Here is a 19,474-nt window from a genome sequence, read left to right on the forward strand (position 1 = left end):
AAGGAAAATACACTATGATAAAATGGGGAGCGTGACTTTCCTTTATACGATTTTTAATTTCTACCACATAATGTTAATTTATTTTTAATTCATAGAAATTATTGTTGGAGTGTGTTCATTATTCTAGCTTCCCCATTCCCATTTTATAATTTGGCAAGTTATCAGCAGTATTTTGTGTAGTACTGAGACCAATGTGGTGTCTTCTGTCCACTTTAAATTAGCTATTTTACATGTAAAGTGTTTCAGTTTACCTTTGGGTACACATATTGATTAGCCTTTATGTACAGTTTTTGATATTACAGGCAGATATATGTTGTACTAAACTTGTTGGTACTATGGCTGTTAAAATATTCCTTCCTCCTCTTTCACAATGCTTTAGAAACCTTAGGTGTATGATTTCATGTGTGTTTTGTAGATATCTCTACTATTGGGACTGTCTACAGCTCTATATTCTGAGGGGTTGTGGTATTCTGTAATGAACTCTATGGGTTGGAAAGTGATCTTCTTGATGATAAGTGGAGACTAACCTTAGGTGCGGGTATGACTATAACTCAATTTCAAATAAAGATATACTATCTATCTTCACAAGCCCATGTTATGTCCAGATATGGAAATGATGAGCTCCATCAAGGTATGTGTAGTGACACAGAACCGACGGGATCATCCTGGCATGCTAGTTGTTACAATGGTTTATAGGTATCATAAGTGGGTAGGTCTGGCTGTTACTTCTCTTCTTCAGAAGCTTGCATGATGCCTTCTGTTATGAAAGCTACTACTCAGGAGAAGTCATTTATGTCAGTCCTAGCTCAGGAGACTCTGGACCTGTTCATGAAGTGCTATGTATATTCAGCAATAGGAGTTTACATTGCACCTCTTGGCCAGAACCCAGGTCAACAGAAGAGGCTATATACATTGGTAGACTTTTGGATAGCCTTCAGCAACTAATCAAAAGAAGGCTTTTGTGACCTAATATTGGGGTATTGATTAGGTGGTCTTTGACTCGATCATGGACCATGGAGCAATATGTAGAATGTGCTACTTACCCTACAATTCATACCATTAAAAGTTGACGTTGCTTTTAATAGTTAATTGAAAATACTAACAGCTTCTCAGATAATGGGGGCTCTATATCTTAACCATACCATTGACTTCATTTCTGTTCTTGGTGTCTCGCTATGTGTCTCTGTATGCCTCTGTTTCTACCTTCTCCACCTCTCTCTCTCTCTCTCTCTCTCTCTCTCTCTCTCTCTCTCTCTCTCTCTTCCTTTTTCTTCATCTTTCCTGTGATGCCTCTGGATCAGAAGTAGTTTTGAGTGACAGCTAGAACATTGTAGTTTAGAATGTACTTCCTTGCTCATCATGATTTTTTGAAGGGAATCTACTATGCTATGAAACTATGAGACCCTAAATAATTTCTTTTATATGCTGTCTTGGAAATCATTTTTTGTCACACTACTAGACAAGTATTTGAGACATAATTCATAAACATCCAAAATCACAAGCTCACCTCAAAAGAGGTGATAAAAAACCTAGAAACTTGGAGATCTTAGCACAGCTTCCTGACAACATCACAGGGTGCATAGTGTCTCCAGAAACCTCACATGGTTCTTGTTTTCTCAGGGATCTGGGCTTATCTCTTTTTCTTCACTGAGCTTTTATTTAAAAACGTTCTAACTTTAATCCATCCTGCTTCTATTCATGTTGGCAGCGAGTGTTCTAATGTATCTGGACATTTTCACAGAGTCTCTGAAGGCGTTAAGAATGTTACGTACTGAGATTAAGGATATTCACTGTGACATTTGTTACTTAAGCTGCTTTAGAGCTTCCTGTGTCTTAATGACCTTCCCTCCATATTAGATGTTTTCTCTCTGAAATTCCCTCTATACCACAATAAGCTTCTTCATACATATTATCCAAAGTGTTGTGCTTAGACACCTTCTAATCTTCTGTCCACTAATCAGCAGGAAGAAAACCTCTTGGTCAGTTTCTGCGTGCTTTCTCATTGTTGATGTCTCAGATATGTGATTTCTACAAGAGCAATAGGAACTTAAGATTAAGTTGTGAAGAATTACCAAGTATTTGGGGTTGTCTCTATTACTCCATTGACTAACCCATTGAAAGATTGTAGCATATATGTGGCTTGTGGCTTTTTACTTGATAGCTAGTGGTGAACCTGCCATGCACTGTCTCTCCATATAGGATTGCTCCAGTGAAATTCTTTGTCTATAAAGTACAGGTTCTGAAGCTTCAGCCAGTGTGGGTTGATTTATGACATTGTGAAAAGATGTTAGTATTAGTTATGTTCCTCCATTCTTCCTCTTTTCTTCTAATCAATTATGGACCGCACTCTCCAAGTCCTTGTTTTTTCATTATTATATTTTTAAATCATTTGTTCTCAGCATTATGAACCACTTGTAGTTTCCTGACTTCTATACATACTCAATTTAAAACCATATCTTAAGTTTTAAAGAGTACATATACATATATAGATATAGATATATATACACACATATATATGATTGTTTATGGCACTGTTATTTCTTTGCCTGCATTACCTCACACAATTTTATTTGCATTAACATTCATTTTCCTGGGAGTGTAGTATTTTCATATTCATAGATAAATTATTCTTTTATATGGATATGTATATAGTTTAATTATCCATTCATCAGTTGATGAATTTGGAAGATATTTCATTTTCTTGACTCTTGTAAGTAAAAGAGCTATGATCCTGGATGAGCATGTGTACATAGAGTAGGCAATAGATTATTCCTATTGGGTGGCTTTTGGAGATGATACATGTGCTTTTGGTTTCTGACACCCTGACACAATGTATAAACATCTGGAGAAAATAGTCTTGCAAAAGGAAAAGCAACCATAAGGTTGACCTATGGACAATGTTTTGGTGTATTTTCTTGATTGAATGATGTGGGATGGGACAACTCAGTGCAGGTGTGGCTACTACTGGACAACTGATATAACATTTCTTCAGAAAGCATCCTGGCCAAACATGAAAAGCAAGCATGTAAGTTCCATTATCCCCTGGGTTCTTTGTAATTTTCTGCCCCAAACTTTCTGCTTTCTATTTTTAGCCTGATTTTAAGTGGTAGAGTTTAAGCTCAGGCTAAAACATGAAACAAAAAGAATTTCTTCCTTAACTACAATTTTAATGTTTTATCAGAGCAATACAGCCCCAACAAGACACTATTTTTTGGAAGGAGTTATTTTTACCTTCAGTGGGTTTTTCAATTACTTACTTCAGTGTTGAAATATTTCCGTGTACTCAGTTCCTCCATAGTTTTAATTATTATAAGGTGTATTCAGTTCCCATTATTTGCTTCCTGAGGGAGTTTGTTTTTATTTAAAAGCATTTTTTTCTGAGTTAATATTGTGTCTTGTTGCTTTCCTGAATGTACTGCATCAGCTGTAGATATTTCTGGTAAAGTCTTCCAAGGTCTATTAGGCATATATACTGTCTGTTTAAGTACAGATGCTTTTGAATTTCTCTTTTCTATTCTGCACCTCCTTTGTCTATTTCATTGCCCTACTTCTCGAAGATAAGATTTCAAAAAAATTTAGATCAAAAAGTAGATGTTGAATAATATTTTCCTGTGCCTGATTTAGTAGAACTAGTTACAGTCTCTTTTCTGTGAATATTATATTAGCGGTAGAATACATTTTCCTTTATCATGTCTATAAATAGCTACATTTCAAGGATGGAGCCAACATTACATTATTGTCATCACATGTCCATTGCACATAATGCACCATTATATTATGTGCACCATTGCATGCATGCATTGCATGTGTGATTTATAATGTATATATAATAATAATTGTATATACATGATTGAATTAGACATGGTTTCTATTCCTGCACAAACATCAGCAAAAGAGTCAAGTTGGGAGGAAAAGGTTTTATTAACTTACACTTCCGTCGCTTTCATCACTTAAAGGACATCAGGACTAAATTCAAGAAAGTGAGGAAGTAGGAGTTGATGCAGAGGCCATGGAGGGATGTTTCTTACTGGCTTGCTTATCCTGGATTCCTCAGTTTGCTCTCTTGTAGAACCCAAGACTTCCAGCCTAGGGATGCTATCACGCACAAGGGGCCCTCCCTCCTTGATCACTAATTAAGAAAATACCTTACAGCTGGATCTGTGGAGGCATTTCTCCAACTGAGGCTCCTTTCTCTGTGTTAACTCCAGCTTGTGTCAAGTTGACACACAAAACCAGTCAGTACAATGATATTCAAAAGATTGATCTATTAAATTTTGGGGTGTGGGTTTTATTCAAGAAATACAATATTTACTGATTTAACAATTATACTCAGTCATATCTGACAATACTAAGAAACATTTATGATGTCCTTTAGTCATCTTATATCCTGGTTCAAACGTTTTTAAAAAGCCATGATGAACTCTTACATGTGTGTAGCATCACTTACTTCTTTCTGCAGGAATTTGCACATAACCCTAATTGTGCATCTCCACAGATTTTATTACCTACTTATTTGAACTACAGATATCAGGAAACAGGATTTTACATTGGAAGGATTTTATGCCATGTATTGTTATATATTAGACATATGAATCTATTAGTACCCATGCTGTTTGGATTGAATATTTTTACTATATGTTGGTCTGTGCCAGAAATGAGTATGCTATCAAGATTGGTCAAAATGTGGTATCAGATCCTTGGGTCTGGAATTACAAAGACTTTCAAGCCATCATAGAATTAGTGGAGTTCACACCCATTTCCACAAAAAGGGAAGATCCTTCTATTAACTATTAAGCCATCTCTCCAATGACTGAATTAATTAAGACAAATCTACTGTCTATTAATATCATATCTAATTCAGGATTTGTTCTGGGAATTTTAAAGTTAGACCTTGTGACAGATTAATGGTTTTTTTATGGTTTTAATATGGTGCTAATATCGGTCAAAAAGACTGGACAAAACTAGACATAATTATTTATATCTAAAATCCACTTGTTAAATTCTATGGAAAAAATTTATTCTTAGCATCCTTTCACATTATCAACAAGTATTAACTGAATTAAATATGGCTTGTAATCCTATAAATCCCTAAATGTAGACTATAACAAGGAGCTATATTGTTGAATATAACTATTAATTATGAGGACAATATCTTAAGAATATAATCTGTGTACATCTCTTGTGCATGATTTCACCTTCAGTATGTGGATTAAAAACAGTGGTGAGAACCTCCTCGTTAATGCACGCACTTGCCTGTTCCATTGGAAATTTCATTTTCTGGACATGGGACACAATCAAAACAGCAAGCGGCTTTCCCTTCCTGAAGAGATTTTCTGAATCCAGGACCACAACTTTCACTGCATACAGAGACAGGAATCTGTGGATATTAGAGAAATGAGGACATAAAGAATTAGCCTGGTAACTATAGTACAGGATTGGGTAATAATGAATTTAATATTGTGCATGTTCATTCTATTTATTTATATTAATTTATGTTATTAAAATACACATTATCTATATATTATATATACTTATCAACAGAATAAATATATATATTTATCTATATACATATATACATATACATATATACATATATATACATATATATATAATCATGCATAACCCTGGTAAGAATGTGCTAATTCTCGGCAAACGTAATCACATTAAGAAACACTTGAACATGGAAAGTAAGTTTGTAACTTTATCTTTAGATTCATCTTTTAATTTATGAGGAGGCATTAGTCTCACCAAGGCATTTTCATGATTTTTACCTGTGTTCTCTACAGAATAGTGTAAGATTCCACCCACCTGATGCTCCACTCCTATACTCCACTCTATCTTGTCCTCAGAAATCGCCAATTGTTGACCAGGTGGAAAATATGGAGAAAATGTTCCTACTTTCACTTTATATGTAAGACCTTGTGGAAAATCCCAGAAGTTCAGAATGTCATAATCTATGTGCAATTTCTCTGAAGGATTCAAAGATATTGGATCTCCACCAGGATTCATGAATTTAATATTCTTCAGCAGGGAGCTCAGCTACGGAAGATTTATGATTCATAATGGTAATTTATAAGAGTCTGAATTATGTCACATTCACATATTCATTGATCCCAATTACAATGAAATAACATTAGGCATATATGATTGGGAAATGTGTATACTTATATTTAATTGACATCATAAATACCGTAATAGTATTTTAACAGGATAGTGAGATAAATCTACTGTTGCTAATGCATCCTAATGGTTTTCAGCACTGGTGAGCACTGGTGAGCATGGACATTTTGCATATATGACTGATAGTCTACAGGCATCTGGTTTTGTGTTATCAGTGTAAAATTGTCTCGGATATTTTGTACTCTGATTATGTCTATGTGAGTTTTTGGCATTTGGGTTAAGTGAGGTGTGAATACCCATCCTTAATTAAAGCAGGTTCATTTCATAATCTGTTCCTGAACTGAATATACTGAAGGTAGCCAGCTGTGTAATAGCATACTCATAGCTTATTGCTCTTCATTATGGAAATTTATGTGGCAAGCTTCATTAAAATACTGTCAAATTGAGCCCATCCTGATGCTGGTCTATAATGTCTTAGTTGAAGTAAATGAAACCATTTCTCATATATGGCCTTTGTCCACATATTTTATGAGAGCAAATGAAACAAATTTAAGAAATAATCTATAGTTGATTAGTTGATACAGTTTCATGAGATATTTTAAGAATATTTCACTTGCTGGTACTGTACAATTTTTAGGACCTTAAATATGATGTCACTCCTTTTCACATATAAGAACAAGGTGGGAAAAGATTCAGATTTTACTGTTCAGAACCTTAGAAGTGTATGAGACTGACAGCACCTTTAACAGAAACATTTTTTATCTTGGTTTTTATTTCTGTATGATTGGGAAGGTGACACTCAGTTTCACCCAGATATAGATTTTTCTTCCAGTCAGTTAAATAGTCTGAAAACTTGTCTTCTAGAAAGATCCCCACATGGTATTTGTTTTTAGAGTATGTGTGGGTCAATTCAAAAGTTACATTTATGACAGTCTACAGAATCAAAGTAAAACCATTACCTTCAAGGGAAAATCCATACTGCCTCAAGTTTTCATTCCTTGTAGGTCTCCTTTTTTGTGTAAGCATCTTTTGTATGGTGTGGGCCACAACATATACAGCATTGTATAATGTGGTAACTGCCAGTACCCTACAGCTATGTCAAAGTGGTACCAAGGTAACAATCCCAAGTTACCTCTAGATGAACAATTTTTAATGATTTACAGGTAGCATAAGATATTGCACAGTCCAAAGTAAATCTCCCACAGTCTGCTTGAAGAAAAATGTCATCTGGGTATTTGGAAAGGTCTCACTGTCTTTACAAACTCTTTAAAAGTAGAAATATCACCTGGCATTGTGAAAGATGAGAGTTCCATGGAATGAGTCAAGAATTAAATGTCTCATAAGTGATGACTTCCACTGTGAAGTGTAACCCAGATTCTCCATGAGTATATATTCCCATCTTCTAAACAGCAACACCTGGAAGAGTCAGTGTTAGCGTGACACGATAACAACTTTGGCTGGGTATCTCATAATCCGAATAATAGAATATTCATAAAAGCGTTATCAGGTCCATCATATTGAGTAACTGGGATAAGTTCCAGAAGGCTACACAGACTGTGTTTCTTTCCATTTGTGGAATCAAGTCTGTGACAAAGTTAACACCATTCTCATCCTCTGAGATGACCAGCCCCACCCAATTCCATTTGAAATGGACAAACAATGAGACCATGCCTAAGGCCAAAGAAGATTCTTTGGCAGCCATCTGATACAGAAAAGGAAACTTCTCAGAGTTATTCATACTTGGTTCAAATGGTCCAATGCTCAGCTGTAAAAATGATAGTAGGGATAGACATTAATGAGGAGGTTCTGGAAATCGCAGAAACATTGTTCATAACACAGTGACTTAAAGTTTAGAAATCCAATTTTTATTTAACGTCAAGTCTAGTACTGGGATATGATTCTGGAAAATGAGTTGAAATACTCACTTTTATTGTACACACATGTGTATATCTTAAGGCCTATATGTACATTTCAAACAGAAGAAATGTGAATACAGTAATAGCTCAAAGTATGTAGCTTTAAAGGTATGTATTTTGAAGGAATGTTCGCTCACTTGGTTCACTGACTCCGTGTGTGTGTGTGTGTGTGTGTGTGTGTGTGTGTGTGTGTGTGTGTACATAAAAATGTGTGTGCCCACATTTCTACAGTGCATATAGCATATGTATGCATGTGAAGGCTAAAAGAGGGCAGCAGGTGTTCTCTACTTTTTTTCCACATATTCTTCTGAGGTAGGGTCTCTCTTCATCCCTGGGCTTCATTTCTTTTGACCTGGAGAGAAGATAAGGTGGACACAGGGATTATCTTTTATCTGCTTTGCTGTCATGAGGGTAACTGTGAAGCTGGCATCCGAACTTTTATCCTCCTGGTTGCACTGTCATTTTTTGCTGTATTCCAGCTCAATACTATTATTTTGAATCATACAAAAATGAATCATTCCCTTATGATTTCTCATGGTATACAAATTATAGAATCAAATGAGAATATTTTCCTTTCTTCCTCATGCATCTAATCTCACCTGTGGATATTTATAAAGACCCAAAAATATGCCAATTAAGGAAGAAATTTCCCATGTTGTTCCTGTGATGGCAGCCACAGATTTTTCCTTGGTTTTGCATGTATAGTTTGGAATGAGTCTGTTCTGCCCTGTGAGCCAGTTGAGGAAACTTACTACTGTCTCACTTTCAAAGGACCCAGCACTGTGAATATTAAATCCAAGCGTCATGTTAGGTAAAAGAATGGGGTTTCTGTTGATCTCCTCTATGGCAAAAGTTAAGGCCATCACATATTGGTAGTTTTGCGGGTTAATCCTGTGTAGAAAACATAGGGATCATTAGAACATAATCTCAAATCACCATTGGGTCGTTCAACTGAATACATTCACTTTTATGTACTGAATGAACACACCCTCTCAGAGCTTCAATGTTTGAACTGCATCTTCTTTCCCAAGATTGCTCATGTGTCATTGGCACATGTTCCTGTCTTGTTTAGCAGCTCCTATGGGGACTAATGCCTTTGTAAATATTTGAGCATAGATGAATAAGTCTATATTCCTTTCAGGAAACAACCAGCAACTACGTGTTCATCTTTAACATGGGATGTCTACCTGTTATAAGACTAAAAATATGACAGCTCTCTGCTCCCAAAACCCGAGGAGAGAGACCTCGCCTAGTCAGGTGGGCACTCCTGGGGCAGAAGCGGAAGAGACCATGCAACATTGCCCCACCTGCCCATCCCTGGCCCAAGGAAACTGTGTATAGGCCTCTGGGCTCCCGTGGGGGAAGGGCCCAGGAGTGGCAGGAGCCCTGCCTGAGACACGCTGCCGGAACCTGAAGGAAACAGACCCGGATAAACAGTTCTCTGCACCCAAATCCCGTGGGAGGGAGGCTAAACCTTCAGAGAGGCAGACCGCCTCTTGAAACCAGAAGAGACTGCTCTCTGCACATTACTGATTCAGAGGAAAACACGGAGGCCATCTGGAACCCTGGTGCCTGGAGGCTCCCGGAAAAGGCTGGCGCAGATCTTCCCGGTTGCTGCCACCGCAGAGGCCCGTGGGCAGCACCCATGAGCGAACTTGAGCCTCGGGACCCACAGGTAAGACCAACTTTTTCTGCTGCAAGTGACCTGCCTGGTGAACTCAAGACACAGGCCCACAGGAACAGCTGAAGACCTGTAGAGGGCAAAACTACACGAAAGCAGAACACTCTGTCCCCATAACTGGCTGAAAGAAACAGGAAAACAGGTCTACAGCACTCCCTGACACACAGGCTTATAGGACAGTCTAGCCACTGTCAGAAATAGCAGAACAAAGTAACACTAGAGATAATCTGATGGCGAGAGGCAAGCTCAGAACACAAGCAACAGAAACCAAGACTACATGGCATCATGCCAGACCCAATTCTCCCACCAAAACAAGCATGGAATATCCAAACACACCAGAAAAGCAAGATCTAGTTTCAAAATCATATTTGATCATGATGCTGGAGGACTTCAAGAAAGACGTGAAGAACTCCTTAGAGAACAAGTAGAAGCCTACAGAGAGGAATCATAAAAATCCCTGAAAGAATTCAGGAAAACACAATCAAACAGTTGAAGGAATTAAAAATGGAAATAGAAGCAATCAAAAAAAGAACACATGGAAATAACCCTGGATATAGAAAACCAAAAGAAAAGAGACAAGGGCTGTAGATACAAGCTTCACCAACAGAATACAAGAGATGGAAGAGAGAATCTCAGGAGCAGAAGATTCCATAGAAATCATTGACTCAACTGTCAAAGATAATGTAAAAGCGGAAAAAAGCTACTGGTCCAAAACATACAGGAAATCAGGACTCAATGAGAAGATCAAACCCTAAGGATAATAGGTATAGAAGAAGAGTGAAGACTCCCAAGCTCAAAGGACCAGTAAATATCTTCAACAAAATCATAGAAGAAAACTTCCTAACCTAAAAAAAGAGATACCCATAGGCATACAAACCTACAGAACTCCAAATAGATTGGACCAGAAAAGAAACACCTCCGTCACATAATAGTCAAAACACTAAGCGCACAAAATAAAGAAAGAATATTAAAAGCAGTAAAGGAAAAAGGTCAAGTAACATATAAAGGCAGACCTATCAGAATCACACCAGACTTCTCGCCAGAAACTATGAAAGGCCAGAAGATCCTGGACTGATGTCATACAGACCCTAAGAGAACACAAATGCCAGCCCAGGCTACTGTATCCTGCAAAACTCTCAATTAACATAGATGGAGAAACCAAGATATTCCATGACAAAACCAAATTTACACAATATCTTTCTACAAATCCAGCACTACAAAGGATAATAAATGGTAAAGCCCAACATAAGGAGGCAAGCTATACCCTAGAAGAAGCAAGAATCTAATCGTCTTGGCAACAAAACAAAGAGAAGAAAAGCACACAAACACAACCTCACATCCAAATATGAATATAACAGGAAGCAATAATCACTATTCCTTAATATCTCTCAACATCAATGGCCTCAACTCCCCAATAAAAAGACATAGATTAACAAACTGGATACAACGAGGACCCTGCATTCTGCTGCCTACAGGAAACACACCTCAGAGACAAAGACAGACACTACCTCAGAGTGAAAGGCTGAAACAACTTTCCAAGCAAATGGTCGGAAGAAAGCAAGCTGGGTAGCCATTCTAATATCAAATAAAATCAATTTTCAACTAAAAGTCATCAAAAAAAAGATAAGGAAGGACACTTTATATTCATCAAAGGAAAAATCCACCAAGATGAACTCTCAATCCTAAATATCTATACCCCAAATACAAGGGCACCTACATACGTAAAAGAAACCTTACTAAAGCTCAAAACACACATTGCACCTCACACAATAATAGTAGGAGATTTCAACACCCCACTCTCATCAATGGACAGATCATGGAAACAGAAATTAAACAGAGACGTAGACAGACTAAGAGAAGTCATGAGCCAAATGGACTTAACGGATATTTATAGAACGTTCTACCCTAAAGCAAAAGGATATACCTTCTTCTCAGCTCCTCATGGTACTTTCTCCAAAATTGACCATATAATTGGTCAAAAAACAGGCCTCAACAGGTACAGAAAGATAGAAATAATCCCATGCGTGCTATCGGACCACCACGACCTAAAGCTGGTCTTCAATAACAATAAGGGAAGAATGACCACATATACGTGGAAATTGAACAATGCTCTACTCAATGATAACCTGGTCAAGGAAGAAAAAAAGAAAGAAATTAAAAACTTTTTAGAATTTAATGAAAATGAAGGTACAACATACCCAAACTTATGGGACACAATGAAAGCTGTGCTAAGAGGAAAACTCATAGCGCTGAGTGCCTGTAGAAAGAAACAGGAAAGAGCATATGTCAGCACCTTGACAGCACACCTAAAAGCTCTAGAACAAAAAAAGCAAATACACCCAGGAGGTAGAAGGCAGGAAATAATCAAACTCAGAGCTGAAATCAACCAAGTAGAAACAAAAAGGACCATAGAAAGAATCAACAGAACCAAAAGTTGGTTCTTTGAGAAAATCAACAAGATAGATAAACCCTTAGCCAGACTAACGAGAGGACACAGAGTGTGTCCAAATTAACAAAATCAGAAATGAAAAGGGAGACATAACTACAGATTCAGAGGAAATTCAAAAAAATCATCAGATCTTACTATAAAGCCTATATTCAACAAAACTTGAAAATCTGCAGGAAATGGACAATTTCCTAGACAGATACCAGTACGAAGTTAAATCAGGAACAGATAAACCAGTTAAACAACCCCATAACTCCTAAGGAAATAGAAGCAGTCATTAAAGGTCTCCCAACCAAAAAGAGCCCAGGTCCAGACGGGTTTAGTGCAGAATTCTATCAGACCTTCATAGAAGACCTCATACCAATATTATCCAAACTATTCCACAAAATTGAAACAGATGGAGCACTACCGAATTCCTTCTATGAAGCCACAATTACTCTTATACCTAAACCACACAAAGACCCAACAAAGAAAGAGAACTTCAGACCAATTTCCCTTATGAACATCGATGCAAAAATACTCAACAAAATTCTGGCAAACCGAATCCAAGAGCACATCAAAACAATCATCCACCATGATCAAGTAGGCTTCATCCCAGGCATGCAGGGATGGTTTAATATACAGAAAACCATCAACGTGATCCATTATATAAACAAACTGAAAGAACAAAACCACATGATCATTTCATTAGATGCTGAGAAAGCATTTGACAAAATTCAACACCCCTTCATGATAAAAGTCCTGGAAGAATAGAATTCAAGGCCCATACCTAAACATAGTAAAAGCCATATACAGCAAACCAGTGGCTAACATTAAACTAAATGGAAAGAAACTAGAAGCAATCCCACTAAAATCAGGGACTAGACAAGGCTGCCCACTCTCTGCATACTTATTCAATCTAGTTCTTGAAGTTCTACCCAGAGCAATCAGACAACAAAAAGGAGGTCAAGGGATACAGATCGGAAAGAAGAAGTCAAAAATCATATTTGCATCATAAGTATATTTGATCCCAAAAAGTTCCATGAGAACTACTAAAGCTGATATCAAAATCAGCAAAGTGGCTGGGTATAAAATTAACTCAAAAGTAGACTCTCGAAAAGAAATTAGGGAAACGACACCCTTCAAATAGACCCAAAATATATAAAGTACCTCGGTGTGACTTTAACCAAGCAAGTAAAAGATCTGTACAATAAGAACTTCAAGACACTGAAGAAAGAAATTGAAGAAGACCTCAGAAGGTGGAAAGATCTCCCATGCTCATGGATTGGCAGGATTAATATAGTAAAAATGGCCATTTTACCAAAAGCGATCTACAGATTCAATGCAATCCCCATCAAAATACCAATCCAATTCTTCAAAGAGTTAGACAGAACAATTTGCAAATTCATCTGGAATAACAAAAAACCCAGGATAGCTAAAACTATCCTCAACAACAAAAGGACTTCAGGGGGAATCACTATCCCTGAACTCAAGCAGTATTACAGAGCAATAGTGATAAAAACTGCATGGTATTGGTACAGAGACAGACAGATAGACCAATGGAACAGAATTGAAGACCCAGAAATGAACCCACACACCTATGGTCACTTGATTTTTAACAAAGGAGCCAAATCCATCCAATGGAAAAAAGATAGCATTTTCAGCAAATGGTGCTGGTTCAACTGGAGGTCAACATGTAGAAGAATGCAGATCGATCCATGCTTATCACCCTGTACAAAGCTTAAGTCCAAGTGGATCAAGGACCTCCACATCAAACCAGACACACTCAAACTAATAGAAGAAAAACTAGGGAAGCATCTGGAACACATGGTCACTGGAAAAAATTTCCTGAACAAAACACCAATGGCTTATGCTCTAAGATCAAGAATCGACAAATGGAGAGAGAGGCAAAGATTAAAACAGAGACTGAAGGGACACCCATTCAGAGCCTGCCCCACATGTGGCCCATATATATACAGCCACCCAATTAGATAAGATGGATGAAGCAAAGAAGTGCAGAAGTGCAGATCGCTCCTGAGAGACACAGCCAGAATACAGCAAATACAGAGGCGAATGCCAGCAGCAAACCACTGAACTGAGAACGGGACCCCCATGGAAGGAATCAGAGAATGAACTGGAAGAGCTTGAAGGGGCTTGAGACCCCATATGTACAACAATGCCAAGCAACCAGAGCTTCCAGGGACTAAGCCACTACCTAAAGACTATACATGGACTGAACCTGGACTCTGACCTCATAGGTAGCAATGAATATCCTAGTTAAGAGCACCAGTGGAAGGGGAAGCCCTGGGTCCTGTTACACGACTGAACCCCAGTGAACTAGACAGTTGGGGGAGGGCAGCAATAGGGGAGGGTGGGGAGGAACACCAAACTAATAGAAGGGAGGGGGAGGGGATGTTTCTGGAAACAAGGGAAAAGGAATAACACTGAAATGTATATAAGAAATATTCAAGTTAATAAAAAAAAAAAGAATCATAACAAATGGGATCTCATAAAAATTGCAAAGCTTCTGTAAGGCAAAGGACACTGTGGTTAGGACAAAACGGCAAACCAACAGATTGGGAAAAGATCTTTACCAATCCTACAACAGATAGAGGCCTTATATCCAAAATATAAAGAACTCAAAAATTTAGACCTTGGGGAGACAAATAACCCTATTAAAAATGGGGTTCAGAGCTAAACAAAGAATTCACAGCTGAGGAATGCCGAATGGCTGAGAAACACCTAAAGAAATGTTCAACATCTTTAGTCATCAGGGAAATGCAAATCAAAACAACCCTGAGATTTCACCTCACACCAGTGAGAATGGCTAAGATCAAAAACTCAGGTGACAGCAAATGCTGGCGAGGATGTGGAGAAAGAGGAACACTCCTCCATTGTTGGTGGGATTGCAGACTGGTACAACCATTCTGGAAATCAGTCTGGAGGTTCCTCAGAAAATTGGACATTGAACTGCCTGAGGATCCAGCTATACCTCTCTTGGGCATATACCCAAAAGATGCCCCAACATATAAAAAAGACACGTGCTCCACTATATTCATCATCAGCCTTATTTATAAGCCAGAAGCTGGAAAAGAACCCAGATGCCCTTCAAGAGGAATGGATACAGAAAATGTGGTACATCTACACAATGGAATATTACTCAGCTATCAAAAACAACGACTTTATGAAATTCGTAGGCAAATGGTTGGAACTGGAAAATATCATTCTGAGTGAGCTAACCCAATCACAGAAAGACATACATGGTATGCACTCACTGATAAGTGGCTATTAGCCCAAATGCTTGAATTACCCTAGTGGCCTAGAACAAATGAAACTCAAGACGGATGATCAAAATGTGAAGGCTTCACTCCTTCTTTAAAAGGGGAACAAGAATACCCTTGGCAGGGAAGAGAGGCAAAGATTAAAACAGAGACTGAAGGACACCCATTCAGAGCCTGCCCACATGTGGCCCATATATATACAGCCACCCAATTAGATAAGATGGATGAAGCAAAGAAGTGCAGAAGTGTAGATCGCTCCTGAGAGACACAGCCAGAATACAGCAAATACAGAGGCGAATGCCAACAGCAAACCACTGAACTGAGAACAGGACCCCCGTGGAAGGAATCAGAGAATGAACTGGAAGAGCTTGAAGGGGCTTGAGACCCCATATATACAACAATGCCAAGCAACCAGAGCTTCCAGGGACTAAGCCACTACCTAAAGACTATACATGGACTGAACCTGGACTCTGACCTCATAGGTAGCAATGAATATCCTAGTAAGAGCACCAGTGGAAGGGGAAGCCCTGGGTCCTGCTAAGACTGAACCCCCAGTGAACTAGACAGTTGGGGGGAGGGCGGCAATAGGGGGAGGGTGGGGAGGGGAACACCCATAAGGAAGGGGAGGGGGGAGGGGGATGTTTGCCCGGAAACCGGGAAAAGGAATAACACTCGAAATGTATATAAGAAATATTCAAGTTAATAAAAAAAAGAACATAAAAAAAAGACTAAAAATATATTTTATGTGTTTTGAGGGATTGGCAGTGTATAGCTTGTAGAAGGCCAGACTGAACCAATACATACTAAGAGTTCCTGATGAAAGCTGAAATGAAAAGAGAAGTTCTATGCCCTTTCCAAGGTTATACTTGTAGAAAGCTTGTCTAGGGCTAGAGAGTAATTATGAATTAGTGAAATTTGAGGTGTTTGATGATATTTTCTATCCCTTATACATCTTGTCTACATCAATGTTTCTGTTTTCAGATTATATTGTTTTATAAACTTTAAGATCTAAAATGTTTTGCGCTTTGTTTTTTAAGTAAGTTCGTCATTTGGTTCATAATTATGAAAATTTATATATTCCAAATTCTACATATTCTTTCATCTACATGAATTTCTTTGGTAGCTGCTACATATTCTCATTTTCTTTCTCTGTCTCTCTCTCTGTGTGTATATATATATATACATAAATGTAAAAAATTTAATCTGCACAGTTGTATAATGTTTCTTGCATGCATGATTCAGAACATGATAAGAAATAGACATGCTAACATGTACAGGTAAAAAGCTGTGACACCTTAGTAAGACAAAATACAGCAAAGGTGAATGAGGAGTGCTAGTGCAGGAGGCATAGTCTTCCCCAGGAATTGAAATATTGGTTGGGCTTCCAATATTAAATGCTTGGATCTGAAAATGTTAATATGTAAGAGCCTATACAGTTTTTAATCTTTTTCTACCTCAACATTCCTGATACAGTTTTGTGACTCCCTGAGAACATGTTCCTTTTGCTCATTCTGTATCTTGTGTATTGTTCATTACACAAATGGGGGCTTAGAAGTTAATTCTGTCCTTTCATATAACGTTTGTTTTCCTTTGTTTCAGTGAACAGTATTGTATTTCCTTGTGAGTCTGATTTTTTTTATTTCAAGGTTTTCCTTATTTGCACAGTATGACACCTAAGGAGTTGGTTTGTCACCCAGAGCTGATCTTAGAAAGCTAGTATTTTACAATTTTACATAAATTCATAAATTTGAATAAAGAAAATTCTGTAAGACAAAAACAAATGAATGAAATTAAGTGAAACCCAGGATGCTAATCAGTATAAAGGGCCATAAGAGTTCCAAGAACTAGTTATTTGTAACTTGATTATCAAGAATTTTGAACACTTTGGGGTTCATGTATTACAGAGAAAGAAATAAATAAAAACATTGAACCTAGCATCATCAAATTGGAAAGGGACTCACAAGGCAATGCAGTTAGTCTGTACAGGAAATGATGATAAACCAAGGCTTTAAGTTTCATATTGAGTAAATGTAATATGAAAAACATTGAAGTAAAAATAATCAAACACAGGTTGCCTACTGTCCCTTTACCTATTCAATATAGTACTTGAAGTTCTATCGAGAGCAAGTAGAGAACAAAAGCAGGTCAAAGGGATAAATTTGAAAGGAAGAAGTCAAAATATCACTCTTTGCAGATGATAAGATGATATGATAGTACACTTAAGGGACCCCAAAAATTCTGTGAGAGAACTACTACAGCTGATAAACAACTTTAACAAAGTGGCTGGTTATAAAATTAACTCAAACAAATTGGTAGCCATCTTCTACTCAAAGGATAAACAAGCTAAGAGAGAAATTAGGGAAATGACACATTTCACAATAGCCACAAATAGTATAACTATTTGACTCTAACCAAACAAGTGAAAGATCTGTATGAAAAGAACTTCAAGTTTCTGAAAAAAGAAATCAAAGATCTCAGAAGATGGAACGATCTCCCATGCTCATGGATTGGCAGGTTAATATAGTAGAAATGCCCATTTTGCCAAAGCAATCTACAAATTCAATGCAATCACCATCAAAATTCATGCAATTCTTCATAGAATTAGAAAGAACAATTTGCAGATTCATTTGGAAAAGGAAACACACCAGGAAAATGAGAACTCTTCTCAACAATAAAAGAAGTTATGGGGGAATCACCATCCCTGACCTCAAGCTGTATTACACAGCAATAGTGATGAAAACTGCATGTTAGGCTACAGAGACAGCCAGGTAGGTCAATGGAATCGAATTGAAGATCCAGAAATGAACCCACACATCTATGGTCACTTGATCTTGGACAAAGGAGCTAAAAATGTCCATGGGAAAAGACAGCCTTTTCAACAAATAGTGCTCGTTGAATTGAAGGTCAGCATGTAGAAGAATGCAAATTCACCCATTCTTATCACCTTGTAAAAAGCTCAAGTCCAATTGGATCAAAGACCCGATATCAAACCACATACACTGAAACTAATAGAAGAGAAAGTGAGGAAGAGCTCCAAATACGTAGGCACAAAGGAAAATTTCCTGAACAGAACACCAACGATGTATGTTCTAATATCAAAAATTGACAAATGGGATCACATAAAATTGCAAAGCTTCTGTAAGTCGAAGGACACTTTCAATAGGACAAATGGCAACCAACAGATTTGGAAAATTCTTTACCAATTCTATATCTGATAGAGGACTAATATCTAATATGTACAAACAACTCAAGACAGACTCCAAAGAATCAAATAATCCTATTAAAAATGAGGTACAGACCAAAACATGCTCCAACATATAACAAGGACACATGTTCCACTATGTTCACAGGAGCCTTATTTAAAATATCCAGAAGCTGGAAAGAACCTAAATGTCCTTCAACAGAGGAATGCATACAGAAAATGTAGTACATTTGCACAATGGAGTACTACTCAGCTATCAAAAACAATGGCTCCATGAAATTCATAGGCAAGTGGATGAAACTAGAAAATATCATCCTGAGTGAGGTAACTCATTCACAAAAGAAAATGCATGGTATACACTCACTGCTAGGTGGATATTAGCCCAAAATCCTGGAATACCTGAGAAAAAATTCACAGATCATATGAAGGTCAAGAAGAAGGAAGGCCAAAAAGCAGATGATTCATTCCTTTTTATAAAGGAGCACAAAATACTTTCAGGAAGAAATACAGGGACAAAGAGTGGATTAGGGGATGAAGAAAAGGTCATTGAGAGACTCCACACCTTGGGATTTATCCCATATGCTGCTACCAAACCCAGTCACTACTGCTGATGCCAAGAACTGCTTTCTGACAGGAGGCAGATATGCCTGTCTACTGAGAGGCTCTGCCAGAGCCCTACTGGTACAGATGAGGATGGTTGCAGCTAACCATTGAACTTTACATGGGGACCCCAATGGAGGAGTTAGAGAAAATGCTTAAGGAGTTGAAGGGGTTTGCAACACCATAGGAAACAACAATATCAACCAACAAAACACTACCAGATCTCCCAGGGATTAAAACACCAACCAA

General features: G+C 37.7%; 1 protein-coding gene and 1 pseudogene across 1 annotated transcript in view; one reads left to right on the forward strand and one right to left on the reverse strand.

Moving 5' to 3' along the window:
• Positions 1-19,474, forward strand: part of LOC116885902 (NXPE family member 3-like) — a 460,690-nt gene that overhangs the window by 124,147 nt on the left and 317,069 nt on the right. The window lies entirely within an intron of this gene.
• LOC116885726 overlaps positions 1-19,474 on the reverse strand; it is a 34,026-nt pseudogene that overhangs the window by 1,957 nt on the left and 12,595 nt on the right.

This window comes from Rattus rattus, chromosome 16 (assembly GCF_011064425.1).
Source record: "Rattus rattus isolate New Zealand chromosome 16, Rrattus_CSIRO_v1, whole genome shotgun sequence".
Lineage (NCBI taxonomy): Eukaryota > Metazoa > Chordata > Mammalia > Rodentia > Muridae > Rattus > Rattus rattus.